This window comes from Schistocerca piceifrons, chromosome 6, assembly GCF_021461385.2.
Source record: "Schistocerca piceifrons isolate TAMUIC-IGC-003096 chromosome 6, iqSchPice1.1, whole genome shotgun sequence".
In the NCBI taxonomy this organism is placed as follows: domain Eukaryota; kingdom Metazoa; phylum Arthropoda; class Insecta; order Orthoptera; family Acrididae; genus Schistocerca; species Schistocerca piceifrons.
This window is the reverse complement of record NC_060143.1, coordinates 312,055,352-312,066,509: the sequence shown is the minus strand read 5'-3', so window position 1 is coordinate 312,066,509 and position 11,158 is coordinate 312,055,352. Positions and strand designations below refer to the sequence as shown.

Below are 11,158 nucleotides of genomic sequence, written 5' to 3'. Positions count from 1 at the left end.
TTGCAATCTGAATGTAACTCTTGGCTGCCTTTCTCTTCGCTCGCGAAAGTGTTTTTGGTGTGACCTACTCAGAGACCGATTCCTGGAGCTCCGTCTGTCACTGGCCCTTGTGTTTTATTTTATTATTGTATTATTAAATTACCATCATTTGTCTCATCTGTTTGTTGATCTGTTGTTTGTTTTTCTTTTAAATCAACTTTTGCTATGCCATTCGCCATTTGACAGTATATTTGTTAATTTTTTGTAATTGCCATTTTGGCGTTAAACGCCTTCAGCCGTGATTGTGGTTACTTGCTTTAAAATTCTGATTGCGACCACATTGGCCTGCCTTCAAAATTATCGGCTCTCTGTATGTTATTTATCTGTTAAATTTTAAATAATTTCCATTTTTCGCGTTTAAGGCCTTCATCCGTGATTGTGGTTGCTTGCCTTAAAATTTTGATTGCGACCTCATTGGCTTGCTTTCAAACATTATTTATTGAAATAAATGAGTGAAATTGCAAAGCAAACAAATAGTAATTGATTCGGGCCCCGTCCACAATCGTATCCCAGTCCTGCCTTTCTTAATTATCAGGTTTCAGTTGTCTTTCAGGGGTTGCCACAACATGTTCTTTCACGGTATTTCTCGTAACATTCAACTAGACTGGTGTGCAAAACTTTAGGTCAAACGCATTTTTCGCATGATGTGTCGTTGTCAAGTAACATAGCACGATGGAATTTGGACTGCAGATAGAAAGAACTGCTACACAAGGTAAAAGAAATAAATACGGAATGAGGTGAACAGAAATGACACTTTTATTCGAAGACAATAATTACAGCCAAATTACTGCGATTTGTGCTGGTCCCTTGGACATTACAATAAGCGGGACTGGGTTGTTCTTAATAGGGCAGCCCATGCTCCCACGCCGGCCAGAAAGTTGGTAAGGAGTTCTTGTGGTAGGGCGTTCCATTCCTCGACCACTGCGGTCGACCACTGCTTGATGGTCTTTGGCGTATGTGGACATCCTACAATGCATCTCTCCAGCGCATCCCACACATACTTGATGGGACTTATGTCAGGGAAACGTAGGACACATCCTCTCGTTCTAAGACTCCACATAAACAGTTCGATGCGATCGCACATCGTCATCCATAAAAATGAAGTCAGGGCCTAATGCAGGCCCCGAAAAGACGCACATGGGCAAGGAGTAAAATGTGGCAGTGACGTTGATCGGTGACTGTACCATATTCAAAGCTTTGGAGGTCAGTACTCCCCTGCAACACTGTACGTCCCTACACCGTAATACTGGAGCGCCAAAACGATATTGTTCGTGTGTTCCTGGGTGCATTTAGTGTTCCCATTTCTCGCTATATGACAGTATGTCCAGATTCACTATACAGACTTAATGTGATCTAGAGCACGTGACCCCAGTCCCCATTGCTCCAGTCAATGTGCTCTTTAACACGGTACACTCATGAGCCACTATGACTGTGTCACTGCACTCCATCATGTGCGTCTATTCAGTGGTGCACTCAGCAGTCACTTAACTTTTATGGATGACACTGAGTAACTGCATGGAAGAGGGCTGTTGGAGGAGCTCTTCGAACGAGAGGATATTCGGCGGACGGACTGGCCTCCTTGTTCCTCCGACTTAAATCCCATGGAACAAGTGTGCGATGCGTTGGGGAGACGTATTGTGGCACGTTCACGCGCACCAACGACCATCCAACAGTTGACAACCGCCTTGGTGGTGGATTGCAACGCCCTATCACAACAACTCCTTGCCAAAAAAAAAAAATGGTTCATATGGCTCTGAGCACTATGGGACTTAACATCTGAGGTCCTTAGTCCCCTAGAACTTAGAACTACTTAAACCTAACTAACCTAAGGACATCACACACATCCATGCCCGAGGCAGGATTCGAAATGCGGCTAATACGAGACCACCTCGCAGGGCATGCACTGCTATCTATGATGATAACGTAAATTCTTAAGAAGTACAAAGTCCCGATTTCATGTAATTATTGTCTCTGAATGAAACTGTCATTTCTGTTCGACTCATTGCGTATATATTTCAGTTACCTTTTGTACTATACTCGAGCAGTTCTTTCTCTGTACCGACTAAGTGACATCGAGCTGTTGTGCCGATTTTCGGCACGATTGTGTTCCGGCCGCGAGTGTTAAGGTCGATATTGGCGTCGCCAGAGATATTGGAGCGCCGAGTTGGCGGCGCGTGGCCCTCTGGCGGCGAGGAGAGGAGGGTACCTTTCTACCATTACGATTCTGTAAGTTTTTATTTGGAAGTGACGTTGTTTGCTACTGTTATTGGTTGAAAATTTATTACTCGATTAATCAAAGGAATAGTTATTTAACCAGCCTTTCTATGAAGTATTTTAAGACTTGTTCTTCAATGAACGATTATTAATAAATTACGTAAATCAGTAACGTTGTGTAAGCAGTTATTGAAGGCACCCATCTCCACTAGTCAATCAACCATGGCCAGTTGGGAACGGGCATTGGTGCAACATTAGGGGACCATAGGGTGTTTGTTAAGTTGTGGCAACGCTAATCTTGTTGTTTGTTGTTCTTGTTGAAGTGTCTAGTCGCCCCCAAATTAAAAACTAATTCTGCGCACTGTGTTACTTGGCAGTTACACATCATGCGTAAGTTACTTAAGTTTTACGCATCACTGTAATCGAAAAAGGCTACCACTAAATGATAGAGTAACTTATGAAACAGGCGCAGAACCAAGGTGTTGGTCAGGTGTACAGTAAAAGCATTTATATTTTTACGTACATCACCTTCATCATCATCGTCTCCACCTGAAGCATAAGCCCTTTTTTTTGTTTTCCCTGTTACGATACCAATCGCTTCTTCAGTCTTCCTTGACTACTTCTCACAACTAGCTTAAATCTTCTTATCTGGAGAGATGATCTTTCTCCGCCCATTCTTTCGAGACGTTTACTCCGATTTCTTTTATTTTATTGTATTTTGTTGAGGATGTTCAGCTCTTCCCTAATTTCCAGATTTCTAAATGTGTTGGCTCTTTTGCATCCCCTTACTGCTCTTAGAACCTCATCTCCGTTGCACGTGAGCGACTCTCTTGACGTTTATTCATAAACTACGATTCATTTCCGTAAACAAACACTGCAGCTGCTATTATCTTACAAAATTTCAATCTTGTTTCTTTCCTCATTTTATTTTCTAGACATCCGTTTTATTATTGCACATGTGTCCCCAAATTTCGCTAATTTCCTCTTTGTGTCTTCGTCATACTCATACGGACATCACAAACTAAATAACTAAAATGTTTGAGCTGTTCTGTTGTGCTGTTGTTGATCACAATGTTTGTCCTTACAGGATGTTTCCTTCTGAGAGGCATTTTCTGAAACTGTCAAATGGTACTCTTCACAAACCTTACCAAATAAACGTGTTCCCCTTTGTAGGTTATCTTCATTATCTTATTATATTCTTCGTCTACGTATAAAAGGCAATTCAAGCGGGAATTACTGTTAATCTTAATTTCCCCATTAAAAATCTCCATCCGTTTCCGAATTGCGTAATCCAAATAAATGTCGAAAAGTGTCAGTGAAATGCTGCACCCATGTCTTACTCCTTTGTTTGTGGCTAAAGGCTGGGTCAGATTGTCATTTATATCTAAAATTACGGTCGTGCGTTTGTACAGACTTTTTAAACGTTTATTAGGTGCTATGAATATCCTCTTTTCCTCATGATTCTCCACCGTTTCTAACAACATTATCGAACGCCTTAATAAAATCAATGAACGCTAAATGGATTCCCCTATTATACTCTCTCTTTGTTTTTCGATTATTTGTTTTATGATCAATACTGGATCTTACATCTATCTGATTCTTCTATAGGTCTCGCTGCAATTGCAGTCTCCTTTTTTAAATACTGATATCACCTTTGCTTGTGACCATGCTTTTGGAATAGCTCCATTTCTCCAGCACATATCAAACAAATTTTAGCAATTCAGCGTTTATACCAACCATACCAGTAGCTGCTCCGTTGTTTGTTGAGTTGGTTCATTGAGATACTTAAGGAAAGCGTCTTGCTTTTTTCCCCCTATAACCTTATCTAATTCTAGTATTTAAACTTTTAACACTTTCTTCATTCTTATCTTTTTTATTTTTTCCTAAGGCTTTCTCAACTGCATCTTCTACATTTTTCCATTTCTTCTCTATTTATTCAGCTTCTTCTTTCGCCATTTCCTGTACATATCTGTTTGAGGTATCACCAAGACATGGTCAGAACCTATGTCATATCCCCTGTACATTCTTGTGTATCTTTCTTTGCTTTCTAATTTTTCATTAATGATGTTGTAATCAATAAGAGACTTAAATCTTCGGGCTGACCATGTATATTTAAGGATATCTTCTTTACAGAAGACTGTATTGATTATCTTCCGTTTTTTAAAGGAAACAAAATCTCTAAACAATTTTCCATTGTTATTTATAACATATTACCTATCTATCTTGTATGATCTAAATCGGATAGATTTATTCCCCACCCTTGCATTATATCTCCTGTTAATATTATTTGATGCTTACTGCTATACTTGTCCAAACCGATTGCAGTTTGTCATACAAATTTATAGACTTCTTTTGTTCCATTCATGACATCCATAAACTGCAATGATCGTCAGGTTTTCCTCTCTTATTTGACAGTTAAAACTTTTCTTGTTTCATTTACATAACTGAACCCTATAATTCTCTTTTCCCGTCTTTCCTGTGTGTAAATGGGAGCCGTTCTGCTTGCTCTCTCCTGCTTTCATATTCCGCTATATAACATCAAACATTCTCCTACATACTTGTTACCCTGCAGCTTTTTCTTTATGTTTTTTATGGATCTACGTCCACCTAGGCCTTTTTTAAAGTTTCTGCTAACCCTTCCTCTTTGTTTGCTAAACCTCTGACGTTCTCCAAGGCAGGTTGGCTTCCCTATGCCTGAGAGTCCTCCCTACCCTTTACTTGTAACTGGAGATGACAGGGCAGGGACATGGGAAGGGCAGGCTTAGGACGGGAAAAAGGGAACAATAGGCTGTAGTGGGACACAGTCTGGCTCCTCCCCTTCGGCCTGCCCCACTTGGGTGACCCTTCTGGCAGCTAAGCTACCGTCGACCTAGCCCTCCGGATCCGGGGCATGCAAACCTCCTCGCCTACACGGACAGTGCTACGTTAAGGCGGTATCCCCTAAGATTTCCAAATTTCTCAGATACATTTTGGACAATAAAGTAGCATAAACACAACAATTGTCGAAAATGACGAGAAATTGTAGAAAATTACAAGCAGTTTTTGAGTTCAGAATGAGATTTTCACTCTGCAGCGGAGTGTGCGCTGATATGAAACTTCCTGGCAGATTAAAACTGTGTGATCGGCCTAGACTCGAACTCGAGTTCGAGTCTCGGTCGGGCACACAGTTTTAATCTGCCAGGAAGTTTCAGTTTTTGAGTTCGTTGCCCACCTACACGAGGTCCCGACCTGACCGCCTGCAGAGGATATTCCAGGCAAGTAAAGGCGCACAGTCACAAGCTGTCCGTATTTGCCGTGAACAACGAACACCACAGTGTGTGTGAGGCCTCAGATTGGACCGGTAAACCGCAGAATACTGCGTAACCCAAGACAGAAAGGAAACGAACCTCACCCCCGCTAAGAAAAAATACAGGAAGACCGATTTTCGAAACATAGTCCACAAATAGTGATATTCTGCAGATCTGTGTTTATAATCGTAGTGTTAATCGAAATACTGATAATGGTGAACGACTACTTTAATTATATATTGCGTCAGTTTTTATATTGTCAAAATTGTGAGAGTTTCCTGGTACTGCAGTTGTTAAATCTGTAGCGTGACATGTACTATTGGCATTTTTGGAAGAATAATTCTCAAATGTTGTAGTTCTCTGAAATGGAATTTCTTGAGAGATATGCCAAAGCGATGTACTCGCTGAATGTAAACAAATTATTAGTGTATTTAAAATAATTTATTGTTATTATTGTTATAATCTTAGGCAGAAGCAGTATGTTAAAAGTGGTGGTGGTGGTGGCAAGTTAGAATTGGAACTTTCCGGACGGGAGGGAGACTAACAGGCTGTGACCCCTTCCCAGACCTGAACTGTGGCTCTGGGCGTGTTACGAGACAAATCTTGATTCGAAAGAGAGGTTCATAGTTTTCTAGTTCAAGTAGCCAGAGTGTACAAAAAGCTTCAGCTGCAAGGCGAAACCCGCGGCCAACCTGACGGCGTTTGCTACGTGACAGCGCAGGAGAGCGACCGCAGCTGCCTGCGGGCGTCACGTCTGGCGCCTCGTCTGTGACGTCACGGTGAAAGGAAGAATACCATTGTCTCTCTGTCTCCACGACTACTGAGAGCATAGCGCTACTGTGCGATGGTGGTGTAATGGTCAGCATAGTTGCCTTCCAAGCAGTTGATCCGGGTTCGATTCCCGGCCATCGCATGAATTTTTTATTTTATAGACTTGTAAATGATAATGAACCATATTCATAGTAAGAAAATACAGTCAGTTAGACTACCACTTTCAGATGATGTAGCGTACAATAACGGTGAGCCTCATTTTATAGTTATGGTTTTGGCAATGAACATGAATAAATACAGGGCTATGGGCAGCTCGGCTACAAATCTCGAAGAGAAGCAGCTACAGCACAAGATAGCCGAATTACTGAATTCGAAATACTAATTTTTCATGAATTATTTGTAATTAAACGCAGTCGTCTTACATATGTGAAACTGACTTCAGTCTGCCGCTAGTTAAATTTGTCACCTTCTCTAGCCAACGAGCCAAACGTATTAATCTGTCATTTTCTCACTTTCATGGAAAAGGTCTGTGCTGAACTATATCAGCAGATAAAACTAGAAACTGTGTAATCTTCCTTTCTGTAGTTCGTATAATGACATGGTCTGCCAAGGTTGTGCATCACTTAATTTCTTCATCACTACTGAAATCTTCGTCGTAATCTTCAGAAGTACTAAAGAATATCTTACCTGAAAACTTAGTTTTTTGATACTCTTTGCTGAACAATGTTTCGTAATTATTTTTATTCTCGGCCATAATGGCTATGTTTGTGAACCGTGACTGGGTGGGATAATTATTTATTTCTAATTTCTGCTACCAGTCAATTTTTTTTTTATTTTATGTTTAATCTAACATAATACAATGCGTTTCGAATATGTCCTGTTCACCTTCAGGCGTTTATACATACATACATACATACAGAGAAATGTTACTTAAAAATAAACAGTCTTAAGTAGATTAATCTAGAACTCTTGAAACGTCCCCTTAAAAAAATTATTGAATTACTGTGCTGATAAACCTCTTACATTATTTGCTTTTCAAACAGCTGAGCAAAAATGAACGTACTCAAACATTCACTAAAGTGACACACAATATTTTTAGCGCAACGCAATCTGACTTTCAGTAATCGCTACAAAGAATGTCCCTGACTAACATTAACCTATACCTTTCAGAAATCACTTACCTCACTACTGCAATTCAGCGAGCGCCACTACTGCCAGCTAAATAAAAGATTCAAACTACGGAAGGCACTAACTACTGATAGGCATAGTTAGCAAATGAAAGATTTTGATAGAGAACAAACAATGTATTCACCTTAATATTGTTGAAAAGTCATAATATACATAGCAGTTCATGACATCCAGTCTTACAAATTTCAAAACTCCGCCATTTCTCTCCCCAGCACTGCTGGCGGCTCACCTCCAACTGCGCAACGCTACGCGCTGTTAACAGCCAACTGCCCAACACTACAATGGCCAACAACAATGCAAACCAGCCACAGACTGCACACAGCGCAGCCAGTGATTTTCATACAGAGCGCTACGTGGCGTTACAAATATAAAAACCTAAACAGCCTACTTACACTCTTTGTCCATTGTTTGTTACTGTAGCGGCTGGTGTGGCATTTGGGGAGAAGGAGGGGACAGTGGATGGCTAGAAATCGAAATCAGTGGTGTCTTCTGCTGGTTTTCTTCCTTGTGGTTGACTATGTATGATTTCACAGCCTATATAGGATGCAGATAGATTTGCATCAGTTATGTGTAACGAAAATAGTGTGAAAGGCTTTTATATGACAGTTGATCACATACGATTTCGTCATCTTGCTGCTTCACTTGCGTCACTGGTGCAATGGCGGAGCTGTTGATTGACATTACACTATTGCATATTGTATTTTGTCACTGATTGCCGACGTAATTCATTGCACAAATTGCTTCGATATACATGTAAACATGATGCACACAACACAAGATGGCGGACTTAGCATGTGAGATTGCATCGATTATCGAGATTTTGTATCGATATTCTTGGTACTGACAGATTTGTGGTCAACTATTTACATTGACACATCTTGAATCTATTGAGTTAGAACTGGCTTAAGACTGTTGAAGAATTTTGAGTTTTTGGATTCGGTTATCTCATTAAGAATGTTATCTCCATGCTTTGTATTATGAATGAAAATTTCCATTTCTTCCATGATATCCATTCTTTTACAAAATAGCAAAAAGTAGTGCAGCACCCTGATGTGGCATAGACTCAAAAAGTCGTTGGAGGTCCCTTGCAGAAATATTGAGCCAGCTGCCTCTATAGCCATCCATCGTTGCGAAAGTGTTGCCAGTGCAGGATATTGAGGTCGACCTCATCTCTCGATTATGCCCCATAAATTTTCGATAGGAATCATTTCGAGCGATCTGGATGGCCAAATAGTTCACTCGAATTCTCCAGAGTGTTCTTCAAACCAATCACGAACAGTTGTGACCACTGACATGGCGCATTGTTACTCACAAAAAGTCCATTGTTGTTTGGGAACATGAGGTCTATGAGTGGCTGCAAGTGGTCATTTTCGGCTAATGATCGGTTCAGTTGGACAAGTGGATCCAGTTGATTTCATGTAAACACAGTCCACACCATTATGGAACCACTACTAGATTGCACAGTGCCTTGTTAACAGACAACTTGGGTCCACGGCTTCGTGGGATCTGCGCCACATTCGAACCCAACTATCATCTTTTACCCACTGAAATCGGAACTCATTTAGCAGGCAACATTTTTTCAGTCGTCTGCGTTCCAACTGAAATGGTCACGAGCCCAGAACAGGCGCTGCAGGCGATGTCGTGCTGTTAGCAAAGGCACTCTCGTCGGTCGTCTGCTTCCATAGCCCATTAACGTCAGATTTCGCAGCACTGTCCTAACGAGTACCTTCGTTGATTTCTACGGTCATTTTAAGTAGTGTTGCTTGTCTGTTAGCACTGACATCTCTACGCAAACGCCGCTGCTCTCTGTCGTTAATGAAGGCCACTTCATTGTCCGTGATCTGTGGTTATGCCTGAAGTGTGCCATTCTCGGCACATTATTGACACTGTGGATCTGGGAATATTGAATCCCCTAACGATTTCCGAAATGGAATGTTCCATGCTTCTAGCTCCAACTACCATTCCGCGTTCCAAGTCTGTTAATTCCCGTCGTGCGGCCATAATCGCGTCGGAAACCTTTTCACATGACTCACCTAAGTACAAATGACAGCTCCGCAAATGTACTGCACTATTATACTCATACCCTGTGTTGCGATACTACCGCCATCTGTATCTGGGCATACCGCCATCCCAAGACTTTTGATACGGCAGTGTACGCTGCACACCAATATTTTCCTACTGAAGACTCTGATCACTTACTGCCAGTTTGCAGTCAGACAATCCTCTAACATTTTCAGGTGACGTCAAATTAACAGGCGGAGTATAGTGCTTAAGCTGGGAATTTCGTCAGATTTTCATATATAAAAAAGGGATCTGACGTTAGACATTGTGAAATATTTGAATATCTCTCGGTGCGAAGAGAAGTTGCGTTCGGATACAATTATGTACACAGGTGTGATAAATTTATATCACGTCACGAACACAAAAAGTGGATGTTCATTTTCATTAAAAGGACCAATTACGTTTTAAAATGTTCAGAATTGCTCGTTTACAAGTTATTTACTTGAGGATCTTGAAAATAATACGTGTCACATGAGTCGATATCGCGGAAAGTTGGCGTTGCCCCCCCTCCCAATCACGCAACCTACCGCTAGTACCCAATATGCCAGTTTATGTGCTCAAGTTATATGCATGATTCTAGTTAGTAGTAGATTATTAGTTCGTTTTATTGTATAATAATCTGCCAGAGACAATTTTTTTTCTCATGCCTGCTCTATCTTTAAGGGAGTAGCCTCCTTGAACGCACGAAAAATAGGTAATTTCTCGTGATTTTTTTTAAGGAAAGTAAAAAATTGTACTGAAGCTGATGATATAGTTTTATTCCTTACACTTTTGTCTTTAAGGAATTACTTTTGCCTCCACATCGGACGCTCTCTGTAGCCGCTGCGAATCTTGCAGTCGGAACACTAGTCCGGCGGGAAATGCTCCTATTGACCCGTAACAAAATAATTTTGTATAAATCATTTGCAATACATTTTCTACCAGCATACACAGGATAATTGAAAAATATTAAGTTTTAATAAAATGGTGACGTATTGAAACAAGTGTCATTTTCTTTCACCCACAAAATCGAGACAAAATCGTGCACCAAATTCTGGCTTTTGAAGATATCACAAAACGGCTACGTATGCTGATAGAGAATTCAATTTAGAATACTGGCATAAAATTCCGATGGAAATTGTATGTACCATTCTCAAGTTATGTTTACCGACAATTTGAAAAACACTGTTTCGAGAGAAACGCGTTTAAAAATTTTTGAAAAATATCCGCTATGCATCAGATAGCTTCGTTCAACGAACCGTGGTAAATAAGAACAGAACATCAATACCGCCGAGGCTTACGTGTGGCCATGAGGTCTATAGAAAAGCGACGCATAATGGTCGTTACTTTCATAAAAATTTTAACTACCATCCCAACAAAACAGAGGTATCATAAAAACAGGTCTGTCAAAATTTATGAACCGTTTTATTTGCAAGACGAGGTTAACCACCTGCGGTCAATCTATAAGAAGAATGGTTATTCTAACAAGGACATAGATCAAGCTTTTCGCCGTAGGCAGAGAATCAGGATCGGTAAAGAACAATGGCCGCGCAACGGGAATGTTTTTCTTCCGTTTATTAGTAAGATTACACATCGCATTGGGAAAATGTTAGAGGAGT

General features: G+C 40.6%; 1 non-coding gene across 1 annotated transcript; it reads left to right on the top strand.

Moving 5' to 3' along the window:
- The first annotated feature begins 6,381 nt into the window (after positions 1-6,381).
- Positions 6,382-6,453, top strand: Trnag-ucc. The gene has a single exon. It is a non-coding gene; the product is annotated as a tRNA-Gly (tRNA).
- Positions 6,454-11,158: the final 4,705 nt, after the last annotated feature.